The sequence below is a fragment of the Lathyrus oleraceus genome, chromosome 3, assembly GCF_024323335.1.
Source record: "Lathyrus oleraceus cultivar Zhongwan6 chromosome 3, CAAS_Psat_ZW6_1.0, whole genome shotgun sequence".
Taxonomy (NCBI): Eukaryota; Viridiplantae; Streptophyta; class Magnoliopsida; order Fabales; family Fabaceae; genus Lathyrus; species Lathyrus oleraceus.
In genome coordinates this window covers 62,352,263-62,369,258 of record NC_066581.1, presented here as the reverse complement: position 1 = coordinate 62,369,258, position 16,996 = coordinate 62,352,263, and positions in this window count along the sequence as shown.

Here is a 16,996-nt window from a genome sequence, read left to right as displayed (position 1 = left end):
TAATGCTAGTTGATTGAAAAATTGACATGAGTATGGATGAGATTAGGCCACACCTTTTGCATATGCTTTTTTTGTGTGTGGTATGTTTTATGAGCATAGTCCATTATACTATGTCTCCAACATGCATTAACACCAAAATTCTATTGCCCGACCTCAAATAGTTGTGACTTCTACATAAGTTCAATTACGATTGCTTAACATAGCGCTAAATTTTTGACACAAAAGGCATAAACATTCTAGTTAGTGAGATTGTAAGTCTCCCCTCTTTCAGGGTATTGTGTGGAAACTTGGCCTTCTTTCCTTCCTTTGGAAGATGTTTTGGTTCAAGGATCCGTACTTGTGATAAGTGGGTTGAGTGTTCTCCAAAGAATGTCTTGAAAAAGCAAAGCAAAGCAAAACTAACCTCTAACTTACTAACCATTAACTTTTAATTTCAAGCTTTTACTTTAATGCAATTTACCTTTTGCATTTTATTTCATTTTCCATTGTTCATATCATTTTAATTGTTTATGTTAATGCAATTTTCACTCTGTCCATTTGGACCATATTGTGTGATATATTTTGCCCGTGTATACTTTGTTTGTTTGTGTGGTCTTTGGCCATTAATGTACATAATAATCATAAAAACCCTAAAAAACTTTTAAGTGGACTGTTGGCTTGATCTTGGACAAATGGACTTAGAATCTAGGCAACCTCCCTAAGCTAAAGGACTTGGCCAATGCCAATTAGTGAAGAACCAAGTGCTTACAATTTGAATTCATCTGATACATCATTCAAGATCTCTCTAAGTTCATCTGCAACATGATCATTGTGAAGTTGTTATTTTGAACTTGTGGAATTCATCTGTTACATGGGCTATTTCTAAAGAAGATCATGGAATGGATAAGCTTAGATGAGGCCATCTTTATTTGATGCCTTGCTCTTCAAGATAATATAGTTGTGCATTTGTGTGTTGCTTGATTCTAAAAGTCCAAGGGAATTCTGGGTTTCTATTGACATTTTTGTCTATTGGATTGCTACCCATTCGGTCAGATCTTTTCAACTCTAAACTCTTAAATTTTGTGCATAGGGTAGTCTCTTCATTTTCTCACCATTTCTTTAATTTCAAAATATCTCCCTCCATTTTCAAAACCTTCTTTGTGTGAACTACTTTTGTTCTAAACTTTGACCACTTTTGCAAAAAGATAGAAACTTTGGCCTTATGCCATTGCATTTTCAAACTCATTTTCTTAAATCAAACTGGTAAATAAACTTAATTATACTTGACTTAAACTTTCAAAAAGCCAAAAAGAACTAACTCATTCAAACCATTTTTAGGCCTTTATGCCTTTCAAACTTAAATTTTATTAAAAATCAATGCATCCATTTTGAAATTTATATCACGAACTACGAGGTTTTGATCCCTCATTTTTATATTGGTACGTAGGCACAAGACCGAAGGTATTGTCAAACACAAAAATATAATTAATGAATTCTTTTCTCATCCCCCCATTCTATTTGTTTGTAAACATCACTTTGTACAAAATACATATGCACACAAAAAGGGCTCCCTAGGAGTACCTAGGACACTTTGTGTGCTAACACCTTCCCTCGGTGTAACTAACCCCCTTACCTGTGATCTCTGATTTTTATTAGTTTTAGTTGAAAACTTCTTACTATTTGGGTTTTGTTCGTACTTTTCCCTTTTCCCTTGGAAATAATAAAAGCGCGGTGGCGACTCTTGTTAATTGATTTCTAGCTTGTTAATAGCTTGATGATCATGAATTTCGCGCTACACATGCCAACACATCGCTGGAGTCAGAGCTCCGGTCTTCTTCTCCGTTGGACCTCACCGGACTGGTCCACCTTCAACCATCACCAAAATAAAAAAGGAGGACATGAATTTAAAGTAAAAATGCTCAGGAGCTCGAATCTGGCCTTAATTTACCTAACTCCAAGTATATGGAAAGATACAGGGAGTTGAATTTTGAGGATCATGATCTGAGTTGCTTCGATTTGACCTCTAAGCAACTCAATCTTGTTGCCTACATTGGTAGGATTTCAGACAACCAAAAATCAACAAGAATAATGGAGAATTGAGTGAGAATAGAAGAGATGAAAAATTCAGAAATTCACCTTCACTGCAGGTTCAGATGGACACGATCTTGCTCTCAATTGCGCTTGGCCTTGCTTTGGATGCTTGATGGAGTGGAAATGGATCAAGGAAGAAGAAGGACCCTTGGAGTTTGAATCTTAAAACACTGGGAGATTTCAAACTCGATTTTTAATGAAAATCACCAAGCTTATCCTTTGAGTGTGGAGGTTTAGGGTTGTAGTTTCAAAGCTTGCCGCCATGGTCCTTAATTCTGACCATGGAGGGTTCTATTTATAGGCCAAGTGATTGATAATTGCACACTTCTTTCAAAATTTCAAAAATAGCAATTTGCCTTTGCATGGATGCATGGGCGTGTGATAGGCCCATGTAATGATGCATTCATGTCCAAATATGAGTGTAAGCAATGCTGAAGTCATGTGGAAAGGGTCATGCATTCGTGTGTGGAAAGTGGAACTTCAAATCTTCCAAATAGTTCTTCAACTTTAAGCCATGCGCAAGTCATTCATTATTTGTCCAAATGATATGAATTTTGACTTTTTGGAAAGTTTAGATCAAGAGGATCAACTTTCATGTTGAACACTTTTTCATTTGAATCTTTGATCATGATGAACTTTGAGGTGGAAGTTTGGAAAATCAAACATTTCAAAAAAAATTCTAAGTATCAAGCCATATGTTCACTTCTTCCACCTTGAGTAACTTTTTCTATGGACTTCAAATGAGAAACGTTCCTTCATCAAAGTTGTATATCTCTCAAATTAATTCAAATTGGTCACATTTGACCTCATTTGGATTTATCATGAAGGAGTTATGCATTTTAGAAGTTGAGGAAAATCACTTGTTCAAGGGTATTGGCCCAAAATGACCTATAATGTCTCCTCATATCACATGCATTTAATAGTTGAATTTCCACTTCCTCCAAACATAAAAGTTGAAGTAGACATCTTGAATTTGATTATTCAACTTAAATGAATTTCATGTCATGAAAATTGAGCAAGTTATGGTCTTGGGAAGTTGACCTCCAAATTGGGGTTTAGACAAAATGACATAATCGTTCACCATAAAAATGACTTTACAAGCAAAACTAGCTATTTACTTCAACAAGAAAGTTGTTTGGAATGTCATTTAGAGTAACGTTTATCTTGGAATCATTTTCATATGACAAAAGGTGTAGGAGATAGGGTCTAGGGAACCCCAGTTTTAACTAGTTGAATTCCTATGGTCAAGCACCATGAACCAACTTACTAGCTTGATATTATCTTGACTTTTGGGACTCATGGAGGATCATATATGCATAAGATGATGAAATATTAAGTATCCCTTGAAATACTTTAACAATTGGTGAAGAAACTTGTTGAAGAAGTTACATAAGATACCCAAATGAGTTAGGGTTTCCAAGGCAAACCAACTCCAAACTCTTGATGATTTCTTGATCAAGATAACATGTGAAGATCATGGGGATTTATATATGATACTTAGAGCCATAGTAAACCATTTCTTGATTGAGCTCCTTGCAATGAGGGTCTTAAAACTTCGATATGAGCTTGATATATCAAAGGTGAGCATGGGCACTACCTACAAAAGAGTTAAACTATACAATGACATATTTTTGATATTTTGGTTAGTAAACAAAGAAAAATGAAGTACGATACAATAAAATGGTGCTTTTTGATCTCTCCCAATGCAAACCCAATGAAAGAGGGGTATGGAGGATGCCAAGGTGTGATCCCAATGCTAATGCATATGATGAGAATAGCATGAGGGATCTTAGGGTCAAAATTGGGGTCTTACAGTTCTCAAAAGAATGACTTAACCAATTAAAAAGAAACACTCCACTAACATCTAATTAACATTGACTAACACTAACTATTATTAACTTTGATTTACTTTTAAGTCATTTACTTTATGCAATTTAATTTCAAGTCATTTATCATTCATTGTTATTTTACATAGCATTTAATTTGTTTATGTTTATGTCATTTTCACTTTGCTCATTTGAGCCATATATTGTGATTGTATATATTTGTTTGTGTATTTTGTTTGTGATTGTGGTCTTAGGACCTTAAAATACCTAATAAATAACAACAAAAAACCTAAAAAATGTTTGTGTGGACTGTTGGGTTTGATCTGAACTCTTGGACCTAGGATTAGGCAACATTCCATATGCAAAAGGACTTGGCCAATCCCAACATTTCTGAGACCAAGTTATTGTAATTTGAAGCTTTCATCTAATGCAAGTATTTGGATCCACTTGAATTCATCTGCTACATTATCTTGATGCAACTGTTATTTTGACCTCATTCTGATGCCTTATTCTGAGAAAAATCAAGGAGTATTTCATCTGATACATGAGAAGACAAGGAAGACAGCTAGCCATGAATCTGCTTGTTTGGATATGGCCATCTTTATTTGATGCCATGCTCTTCATATTGATAATTGCTTGTTGATTATTGCTTGATTCAAAGTACATAGGGAAAGTGGATTTTCTATATGACATTCTTGTCTGTTGGATTGCATCCCATTGGACAAAACTTTTTAACTCTTAACTTTTAATTTTATGCTTAGGATTAGTCTCTTCATCTCCTCCCATTTCTTAAATTTCAAAATCTCTCCCCCTTTTCAAAAAAATTCTTTGCTTGTGATTTCAAAACTTAGACTTTATTACAAATTAGAAACTTTGGCCTTATGCCATTGCATTTTTAAACTCTTTTCTTAATCAAAACATGTAAATGAACTTAACAATATTGACTTAAAATTTCAAAAGACAAAAAGAACTAACACTCATTCAAACTTTTGGCCCCTTTGTGCCTCTTTTAACTTAAATTTTGATTAAAAGCAATCCACTCATTTTGAAATTGATACCACAAACTACGAGGTTTTGATCCCTCATTTTTATGTTGGTACGTAGGCACAAGTCTGAAGGTCTTGTCAAACACAAAAATATAATTAATGTATTCTTTTCTCATCCTCACACTCTATTTATTCCAAACATCTTTTATACCAAAACACATACACACATAAAAAGGGGCTCCCTAGGAGTACCTAGGAAACTTTGGGTGCTAACACGTTCCCTCTGTGTAACCAACCCCCTTACCTGTAATCTCTGGAATTTTATTAGTTTTGATTTGAAAACTTATTATCTTTGGGTTTTGTTCGTACTTTTCCCTTTTCCTTGGGAAAAAATAAAAGCGCGGTGGCGACTCTGGTTTTATTGACGTTAAGTTTATCCATAGCTTAATGGTCATTAATTTATCGCTACAGAAATTAAGTGGCGACTCTGCTGGGGAGTAGTCCTCAGTGGGTTTAGCCTACTTTTTTATGTGTATATAATTGTGTATTTGATGTTTGTATACTTGTTTGTATGATATAATCTTGTTGTGCTTGGTGATCTCTGAGTGGTGAGATAAGTTCTAACCCGAAATTGAGTGCAATTAAGATAGGAGGACGGTATATTCATGTTCAACTTGTGTGGAGTAGTCCATAACAAGTTGGTTTGAGATCCATCTACTCAGTGGAGACCTTTTTCGAGCTATTGATGTCACATAAGTCATTTATGGTTAGGCATTACTTTTTCAGATTTGGGGTCCGAGAAGCTGAGGACCGTAGAATATTTAACCCAACTTAGCCTATTTAGGACGTAGTATGGAGACTATTCAGGTGTAGACTTGATAATAGTTGTTACATGATACTACACTCAGACGAGTTTCTCTTGAGAATATTATGGGTTGATGTGTCAGTCATCCTAACCTATAATATCCGATAGATGGAATTAAGACTCTGGGAACTTTTTAGAATATGATCTACAAGTTTTTATCCTTAATACACTCCTTTGGGATCGTTCTTAACCTGACTCCATGCTCGTAACTCACAACAAACCCTTTGATTCTTGGTTGATCCAATCAAGTCTTGTCAATATCAATAGAACTTGGGTGTTGATAAGGTGAAAACCATAATCCACCAAAATGGATGATTGATCTTGACAATGACTTGATTCATCCCTTGAACTTTATTTATGTTTGCCTTGTGTGTGATCCCTTGTTTATGATTGTTGCATTCATGCATTCATGCGCATCATAACATTCATCACACAAAAATAATTTCAAGGAACTAAGGTCTTATTTGCAAATATTTTTCAGACCATGGATTGTGGACGAAGGAACACTAAGAAGTACAGTTTCAGATGTCTTGATTTAAAAGAGCTAAGTAAGTTATCATCCTTTGTATTAGATCCCTTGGAATTCAAGCAACGTCATGGGAAGCTTTTATTTGTGTTATCTACTGATGTGGTTGAAGGACTCTTGAGTGTTTCGGTTCAGTTTTATGATCCTCTTTACCGTTGCTTCACTTTTCCTGATTATCAGCTTATGCCTACGTTAAAGGAGTATGCCCATCTCTTGGGAATACCTATTTCTGACAAGGTGCCTTTTAATGGATTGGAAGAGATTCCCAGATCTCATATCATAGCTTAAGCTCTTCATCTGAAGAAGTCCGAGATTGAGACTCATTGGATGAAGAAAGGAGGTATTTTTGGGTTGACTTTTGAGTTTCTCATAGGGAAAGCTAGCGTCTTTGCTCAAGCTGGTAGTGTGGACGCTTTTGAAGCCCTCTTTGTGTTTCTCATCTATGGTTTAGCTTTGTTCCCTAACATTGATGGTTTTGTTGATGTTAACGCCATTAGAATCTTCTTGATTGGGAACCTTGTACCTACTCTATTGGGTGACATGTATTTCTTCTTGCATTTTAGAAATTCTAAATATGGTGGGACTATTGTGTGTTGTGTTCCTCTTCTGTACTAGTGGTTTATTTCGCACTTGCCTCACACGCCTGCTTTTGTGGAGAACAAGCAATGTCTACGGTGGTGTCAAAGACTCATGTCTATCACTAATGATGATATTGTTTGGTATGATTCTACATTGAGTAGCTTGGATACCATTGATAGTTGTGGTGAATTCTCTAATATGCCCCTCATTGGTACACAAGAGGGAATCAACTACAATCCTGCTTTGGCTCGTCGTCAACTTGGGTTCCCCTTGAGAGACAAACCTAATAACACTCAGTTAGAAGGTCTTTTCTATCAAAAGGGTAAAGATCCCCAACATTTGAAGCAAAAGATGACACATGCTTGGCATAATGTACATAAGAAAGGAAGATCCGAGCTTGTTCTGCGCAACTGTGTAACTTTGGAAGCTTACACTACTTGGGTGAAGAAGAAAGCTTTGGAGTTGAAGATGTCGTATGCTTGTGAGAGACCTATGTCTTTGGTTGTGGCTGATCCATCAACTCTCTCTAACCAAGATGTAGAGGAGTTAGAAGACGCACTCGCCAAGGTGAAGCAAGAAAGAGATATGTGGGAGGAGCGGTTCCATGCTTTGAGCTGAAAGCATGAGGAGTTGCAGCATGAGTCAAAGGACAAATATGTGCTCATTGAACTTCTTGAAGATCGAGAAGTGAAGAGACAGAGAGAACCAGAGGCTCCATCTTCCTCTAGTATGCCTCAACCTTCTGGTGCTTGTAAGAAGATTGTTGATCAGTTTGTCCTTGAGAAGGCTTAGATGAAGACATCTTTTGAGACCGAGGTTCGACGCATGCGAAGGAAGTACATGCCCCCAACCATATCATCTGACATTGTTGCTAGGAGATCCTTAGGATGATTAGTTTCCTTTTCTCTTGTATTTGTAATTTATTTTCTGAAATTGTACTCAGTGTAATCCTTCCAAGTTTTATGAATAAAAGAGATTTTATGGTCAATCAAATTGTTATTATATATATTCACAAATAAAACAATATGTTCCTTGAAATTAAAATAATCAAAAACATTGCATTTCATGCATCACATGCATATCAGGTTTCTTCTGCCAGCTATCTTATCGGTTACTCTTTTGTGCTTTAGCCAAGCTGACTCACCGATACAACACTCGCGCCAATCAACCCAGAATTATGGAGCATTTGGAACAAGAGAACAAAGACCATTCTTTTTCATGATATGATGCATAAAGAGATCGAAGTTTATGTTGATGATATGATTTCCAAATCAAGTGATGAAGAAGAACATGTTAAGCATTTGTTGAAGTTATTCCAGCATTTGAGGAAGTATAAACTCCACTTAAATCCCAATAAGTGTACTTTTGGTGTTCGTTCTGGTAAGTTGTTGGGCTTTATTGTCAGTGAGAAGGGTATTGAAGTTGATCCTACCAAGGTCAAAGAAATACAAGAGATGCATGCGCCCAAAACTGAGAAGCAAGTCATAGTTTTCTCGGCCGCTTAAATTATATCTCAAGATTTATATCGCACATGACTGCCACATGTGTGCCTATGTTCAAGCTTCTTCGGAAAGACTAGTCTTGTGATTGGACCGAAGATTCTCAGAAAGCTTTTGATAGTGTCAAAGAGTATTTGCTTGAGCCTCCAATTCTGTCTCCACCTGTGGAAGGAAGACCATTGATTATGTATTTGATTGTGCTTGACGAGAGTATGGGTTGTGTTCTAGGTCAGCAAGACGAAACTGGAAAGAAAGAATATGTAATTTACTACCTCAGTAAAAAATTCACCGACTATGAGACTCGGTATTTTGTGCTTGAAAAAACTTGTTGTGCATTGGCTTGGGCTGCTAAGCGTCTGCATCAATATATGTTGAATCATACTACTTGGTTGATATCCAAAATGGATCCGATCAAGTACATATTTGAGAATCCTGCTTTAATTGGGAGAATTGCCCGTTGGCAGATGTTTCTATCTGAGTATGATATCGAATACCGATCTCAAAAAGTGATTAAAGGTAGTGTCTTGGCTAACCATCTGGCTCACCAACCGACTGAAGATTATCAGTCAATGCAGTATGACTTTCCTGATGAAGAGATTTTGTACCTAAAAAAGAAAGATTGTGATGAACCATTGCTTGAAGAAGGGCCAGAGCCTGGCTCCCGTTGGGGCATGGTACTTGATGGAGTTGTTAATCAATATGGTAATAGCATTGGGGCAATGATTATTACTCCTCAAGGAACTCATTTTCCATTTACAGCTAGATTGACTTTCAAATGTACAAACAACATGGCTGAGTACGAAGCTTGCATTATGGGGCTTGAAGAGATCATTGATCTCAGAATCAAGTATCTTAACGTCTATGGAGATTCGACTTTGATTATGAAGTAGATCAAAGGTAAATGGGAGACAAATCAACCAGATTTGATATCATATAGAGATTATGCGAGGAGGATTTCAAATTTCTTTACAAAGGTTGAGTTTCATCATATCCCTCGAGATGAAAACCGGATGGCAGATGCTCTTGCAACGCTGGCTTCTATGATTGTGGTGAAATTTTGGAATGAAGTTCTCAATTTAACTGTAATGCATCTTGATAGGCCAGCTCATGTGTTTACCATTGAAGAAGCTAAAGATGAAAAGTTGTGGTATTATGATATCAAATGTTTTCTCCAAAGTCAGATTTACCCGCCTGGGGCATCTTTGAAAGATAAGAAGACTTTGATAAGATTAGCTGGCAACTTCTAACTGAATGGTGATGTGCTTTATAAGAGAAACTTCGATATGGTTTTGCTCAGATGCGTGGATAGACACGAAGCAGACTTATTGATGACTGAACTCCATGAAGGATCATTTGGTACTCATTCCAATGGACATGTTATGGCTAAGAAGATGTTGAGAGCAGGTTACTATTGGCTGACAATGGAATCTGACTGTTGCCAGTTTTTGAAGAAATGCCACAAGTGTCAAATATATGCAGATAAGATTCATGTTCCTCCGACACTGTTAAATTTCATTTCCTCTCCATGGCCCTTCTCCATGTTGGGATTTGATGTCATTGGCATGATTGAGCCTAAAGCTTCGAACGGACATCGTTTCATTCTTGTGGCTATTGACTACTTCACAAAGTGGGTTGAAGCGGAATCGTATGCGAATGTAACCAAGCATGTTGTTGTAAGGTTTATCAAGAATCAGATTATATGCCGTTATGGTGTGCCAAGTAATATCATCATTGATAACGGATCGAACTTAAACAACAATATGGTGGAAGCTCTTTGCAAAGACTTCAAGATTGCATACCATAATTCTTCTCCCTACAGACCTAAGATGAATGGGGATGTTGAAGCTGCAAACAAAAACATCAAGAAGATCATTCAGAAAATGGTTGTGACATACAAGGATTGGCATGAGATGCTCCCATTTTCTTTGCACGGGTATCGTACATCCATCTGCACTTCAACAAGGGCAACCCCTTTTTCACTTGTTTATGGTATGGAAGTTGTGCTCCCAGTAGAGGTTGAGATCCCATCATTGTGTGTTTTGATGGAAGCCAAGTTGACTGAAGCTGAATGGTGTCAGACCAGATATGATCAGCTGAATTTAATTGAAGAGAAAAGGTTGACTGTCATGTGTCATGGTCGGTTGTACCAGCAAAGAATGAAGAAAGCTTTTGATAAGAAGGCCAGGCCTCGTGTATTCAGAGAAGGTGACCTTGTGCTCAAGAAGATTCCATCTTTTAAACTTGATGCTAGGGGCAAATGGACTCTTAATTATGAAGGCCCATATGTTGTGATGAGAGCCTTTTTAGGCGGTGCTTTGATTATTACAACTATGGATGGTGAAGAGTTCACTCGTCCTATAAATGCCGATGCAGTCAAGAAATACTTCGCCTAAAAAGAAAAGAACAACTCACTAAGTTGAAACCCGAGAGGGCGACTTAGGAAAAAATGAGTGTCTCGATGGATTAAAAACCCGAAAGGGCGATCCAGGAAAAAATTAGAGACATAAAATAGAAAATTTATCCCGGTAGATTGAGTAACCCACCTTGGGGAAATCTAGGCAAAAATTAGGGATTATGGAAAGTAACTACATTCGGTTGATATCCAGTCTTTAGAGCAATTTTGAGTAAGTCTGTCCATTCTGATTCATCATCCTCAACCGAAGCCAAGAGCACAGTGGATATTGAAGTTAGTAGGGAGAGTAGTGATCATTGTATTTAATGTAGCCCTTTTCCATGTAAATTACCATTTTTCAATTTTTGTAAAGATTTGTGGAGTCTTGTCATTTACAGACTACCATTATATTAAATAAAGTTGAGCTTTTTAATCCAATTGTTTCTACTCTTATTTATTTTTCAGCCAAATGTAATTGAATTTTTATGATGATAATTTTTAAATTTTTAAATAATAAAATAAAAACATTTTTCTTAAAATAATAAAAGAAATTACTTTAAAAAGGCAATCAATGTCAGTAAGGAATATCAACAGCAGCCTAAGAACAGGTGAGTCCCAAAGTGCGGAGCATTGTTGGTCTTCCCCAAGCAGTTAGTTTGGTCACTTTTTCCTCCCCAACGACAACTCAATTTCACCAGCTGAGTTTGTAATCGCCTCCCCAGTTGAGTTGTAGGCGCATATTCTCAACGGTTTGCATAGATCCAGCACAGAGTTTTGTTTCCCGCAATTCCACAATGGAATTCACTCTTTATTCTCGCCAGCATTTATGTTTGAGTAGTATTTGTGGTTCTCTGTAAAGTTGTCTCCCATTTGGTATGGTGTTGACCTAAAATTCCCCACAGAGTGGACATTTCAGGTCCTCAACAGATCTTTTCTCCTTCCTCGGCCAGGTTTGAGATGTTCAGAGATGGATGATTTATGTTTATCCCTAGCTTTTTCTCTAGTTGGTGCTTCCATCTTGTCGAGATTAGCCGAGTGTTGTAGCGATGATTCAGATCAGTGACATTTGTATCCTTTGTGAATGTTTTGTCGGCATAATTATCAATCATATATACATATGCATTCATACGTCAAATATTTCATTATGCATGCTATTGCATCTATTTCCTTATTTTTCGGATCCTCTGCTATGATGATATTGTTTCTCCATACAGATTTGGTGCGTCTGTCCTCCCTCAATTGTAGAGTGTCAACCCCTTAAGTAGAAATAATTTAACCTTTCTCATTCCCCACTGAGTTATTTCCTCATGGATGATTATTATTTTAATTTCCTCCCCAGTTAATCGTCTGGATGGAATCACTCCCCCTGAGTTATATCCTCATTGGGTCGAGTCTTTGTTTGGCCGTTTCTTTCTAGCTCTTACCTAGATAGATGCTTTTGGCCCCCCGAAAGTTTATTACCCAATAACTGGTAATATTTTTTTTCAGTTTGCGAGTACGTTACTTTTACCTAATACCCAGTAATAGTAATCTACTTCCTATTGTTTTCCCCAGCAGATTCGTTTTATGTTTCCCCGGGAGGTTTATCCTTGATATGTTCATCTTAGCTGATGACAAATATTCTTCTTTTGAGTTTATCCTTAATATGTTCACTTTAACCAGTGACGGATATTCTCCTCTTTGTGGATTTCTACCCAGTAAAAAGGTAGTCGTAATCCCTATTTCATTCTCCAGAGAGTTAATCCTTGATATGTTCATCCTAACCGATTACGGGTTTTCTTCTCTTTACGCTCTTCTGCCCAATAACCGGTAGTTGTAAATCCTACTTTTCCCTCTGAGTTTATCCTTGATATGTTCATCCTGACCAGTGACAGATATTCTCTCTTTGGTATTCTATCCAGTAACTCATAGATATAATTCCTATTTTTCTCCCCGCTGGTCTATCCTTGATATGTTCATCTTGACCGATGACGAATATTCTTCCTTCTAGTCTATCCTTGATATGTTCACTTTAACTAGTGACGGATATTCTCTTTCTTTGGTCTTCTGCCCAGTAACCGGTAGTTGTAAATCCTATTTGATATGTTTCCCCAGCAGGTTGTTCTTACCCAGTAACCGATAACAAACACACCTCTTTTTCCTCAGTGAGTCATCCTTGATATGTTTACCCTAACCAGGTAACAGATGTCTCTCAGTCAGATTATGTTATATTCCTACCAAGTAACCGGTAATAAGTAATGTAACTATGATACTCTTGTGTTGAAGTTAACTCTTCCCCAGTTGAGTTTGATTAAGGTATTTCAGTTTTGTTCTGATATACCCGTTTCCCCTGCAGATTCTTCTTTATCCCCGACCGAGTCTTTCCATTGATTTATTTTCATGGAATCCACTTGTGTCTCCATCAATTTTTTAAGTCGTAGCCTGGCCTGCGCACAACATTTTATCCCCAGAGTCTCTGTCTCCCTAGTGGGTTTTCCTTATAGAATGCATTATGCTTCTGTGGACTTTCTGTCTCTCCAGATTCTTTTCCTTTGTGGCAACATTTTCCCCACAGAGATTATTTTTAACATTCATATCATATGCATCATGAGGTCTCTTAGGGACCAAAATTCGTTTCTATATGTTGTTATTTAAGTCCATTCTACTGAGTTGATACGAAGATTTTAACCTTCACATCCTAAGTTAGAATGTCCTTAAATAGGGGCAACTGTAAGATCCCAAATTTGACCCTAAGATCCCTCATGCTACCTCATCATATGCATTGGCTTTGGGATCACACCTTGGCATCCTCCTTGCCCCTTATTCATTGGGATTGCATTGGGAGAGATTAACAAGCACACATTTGATTGTATCATACCTTGTTTTTTCATTATTTACTAACCTAAATACCAAAAATATGTCAATGTATAGTTTGTTTCTTTTGTAGGTAGTGTGTATGCTCACCCATGCTCTATCAAGCTCATATATAGGGTTTGAGACCCTCAATTCAAGGATTTCAATAAAGAGATGGTGCACATTGACTCTAGACATAATATATGGATCCCCATGATCTTCACATGTCATTTTGATCAAGAAATCATCAAGAGTTTGAAGGTTGTTTGCCTTGGAAACCCTAATTCATCTGGGTATCTTGTATGACTTCTTCAACAAGTTTCTTCATCAATTGATCAAATATTTCAAGGGATACTTAATATTACATCATCTTATGCATATATGATCCTCCATGAGTCCCAAAAGTCAAGTGAATGTCAAGCTAGCAAGATGGTTCATGGTGGTTGAGCAGAGAAAGACAACTAGTCAAAACTGGGATTCCCTAGACCCTATCTCCTACAATTTTTGTCATATAAAAATGATTCCAAGAGCAAAGTTACTCAAAATGACATTCCAAAAAACTTTTATGTTGAAGTCAAGAGCTAATTTTGCTTTGAAAGGCATTTTGTATGGTGAAAGATTATTGGTCACTTTGTCTGAACCCTAGTTTGGAGATCAACTTCCCAAGACCATAACTTGCTCAATTCTTATAAGATGAAAGCCATTCAAATTCCATGATCAATCCATACCCTCCATTGCATAGAATTTCTGAAGATTTCTTTTGAAATCGAGCTTGAACTTCATCTTCTGTTTGGAAGTTCAAACTCTAGAAATTCACTTCCCTTTTCATCTCAATTGGTTTCTGCAAGCAAGAGGAAGAGAAAGCAAGCAAATCCAGATAAAGATCAAGTGAATTTGAATGAACTCGAAGGTGATTTTTTAGAAACTTCATCTCTTTGATTCTCTCTTAATTATTCACCATTCTTTGTGATTTATGGTTGGCTGAAGTCCTACCAATGTAGGAAACAAGATTGAGTTGCTTTGAGGTAAAATCGAAGCAACTCAGTTCATGATCCACAAAATTCAAATCCTTGTGTCTTTTTATATACTTGGAATTGGAGAAAATTGAGACCAAATTCGTGCTCCTGAGCATTTTTCCTTAAAATTAGTGTATTCATTTTTCATTTTTCATGAAGTTTTGGTTGGACCAGTCTGGTGGCCCTCACTGGAGAAAATGACCGGAGTTAGGGCTCCGGTGATGTGTTGGCTTGACCTGAGCCATTTGATCCTTGTCCAACGTTTTAATCTCATCCATTCAATCTGATTACCACATGTACACACGCGCTGAATTTGGAACACCATGGACATGATTCACGTGGCCATCAGATCTGACACCTCAATTAATGAGGAAGATTTGATGGCCCTCGTTTTTTTTTGTATTTTCTGATTTTTCATTTAATCCACTTATTTTGATTAATTCATATTAATTTTTCAATTTTAATCCAAAAAAATGAGACTTTCGTCAAAAATATTTAAATACTTTACGCTTTCATTTTCAGAATTAAAATTATTTTTTGGATTAATTTTGATATTTTTCATGAATTAATTATTTTTGTGCATATTTTTAATTCTTTAAAAATACTTATGACTTTTCAAAAATCATGAATTTTTTTGTCTAAGGTCCTTTGACCTTGTTTGACCTAGGCTAAATCTCTTGGCCATTTATTTGGTGTTTTGAAGAGATTTTAGGTTTTGACCAAATTAAATTTAACTTAAATGCATTTTTAATTTGATTTTTAATTGATTAATTGTGTAAAAGTTATGTTGAGCCATTTTTATTGACTTGTGATGTTTGACTATGTGTTTGGGCCTTGGTCAAGGTTGATTTGACTTTTGTTGAGTTAAAATCATTGGATTTTGGGGATTGATGAAATGTACATTTCATCTCCCAAAATGAATGAATGATTTTAATTTGATAAAATTCCTCCCATGACCAATTTGTGATTCTCTCATCTCCCTTCCTCTTCATCTTCAATCCCATTCTTTCCCATCCCTTTCATTTACCAATGAAATCTCAACATCCTAAGGCTAATTGGTTGATCAATAACCTTGTGTTAGATGAACCAATACAAGTATGGATGAGATAGGTCCATCCTTTGATCTTTTTCTTTTAGTGTGTGGTATGTTTTAGGAGTTTGGTTCATTATATCAAATCTCTAACATGCATTACCACCTAAATTTTTGTTGCCCGGCCTCAGATAGTTGTGACTTCTACATAAGTCCAATTACGATTGCTTAACATAAAGCTAAATTTGACCCTAAAGGCATAGCATTCTAGTAAGTGAGATTGTAAGTCTCCCATCTTTCATGGTATTGTATGAAAACTTGGGCTTTTTCCTTTCTTTGGAAGATGTCTAGGTTCAAGGATCCATGCTTGTGAATAGATGGTTGAGTGTTCTCCAAAGAATGGTTTAATCAATTAAAAAGCAAAACTCCATTAACATCTAATTAACATAGACTAACACTAACTATTATTAACTTTGCTTTACTTTCAAGTCATTTACATTATACAATTTAATTTCAAGTCATTTACCATTCACTGTCATTTTACATAGCATTTAATTTGTTTATGTTTATGTCATTTTCACTTTGCTCATTTGAGCCATATATTGTGATTGTATATATTTGTTTGTGTATTTTGTTTGTGTTTGTGGTCTTAGGACCTTAAAATACCTAATAAACAACAAAAAAAACCTAAAAAATGTTTGTGTGGATTGTTGGGTTTGATCTGAACTCTTGGACCTAGGATTAGGCAACATTCCATATGCAAAAGGACTTGGCCAATGCCAACATTTATGAGACCAAGTTATTGTAATTTGAAGCTTTCATCTGATGCAAGTATTAGGATCTACTTGAATTCATCTGCTACATTGTCTTGATGCAACTATTATTTTGACCTTATTCTGATGTCATATTCTAAGCAAAATCAATGAGTATTTCATCTGATACATGAGAAGACAACGAAGACTGCTAGCCATGGATCTGCTTGTTTGGATGTGGCCATCTTTATTTGATGCTTTGCTCTTCATATTGCTAATTTCTTGCTGATTATTTATTGCTTGATTTAAAGTCCAAAGGGAAAGTGGGTTTTCTATATGACATTCTTGTCTGTTGGATTGCATCCCATTGGTCAGAACTTTTCAACTCTTAACTTTTAATTTTATGCTTAGGATTAGTCTCTTCATCTCCTTCCACTTCTTAAATTTCAAAATCTCTCCCCCTTTTCAAAAACTTTCTTTGCTTGTGATTTCAAAACTTATACTTTATTGCAAATTAGAAACTTTGGCCTTGTGCCATTGCATTTTTAAACTCTTTTCTTAATCAAAATTTGTAAATGAACTTAACAATATTGACTTAAAATTTCAAAAGACAAAAATAACTA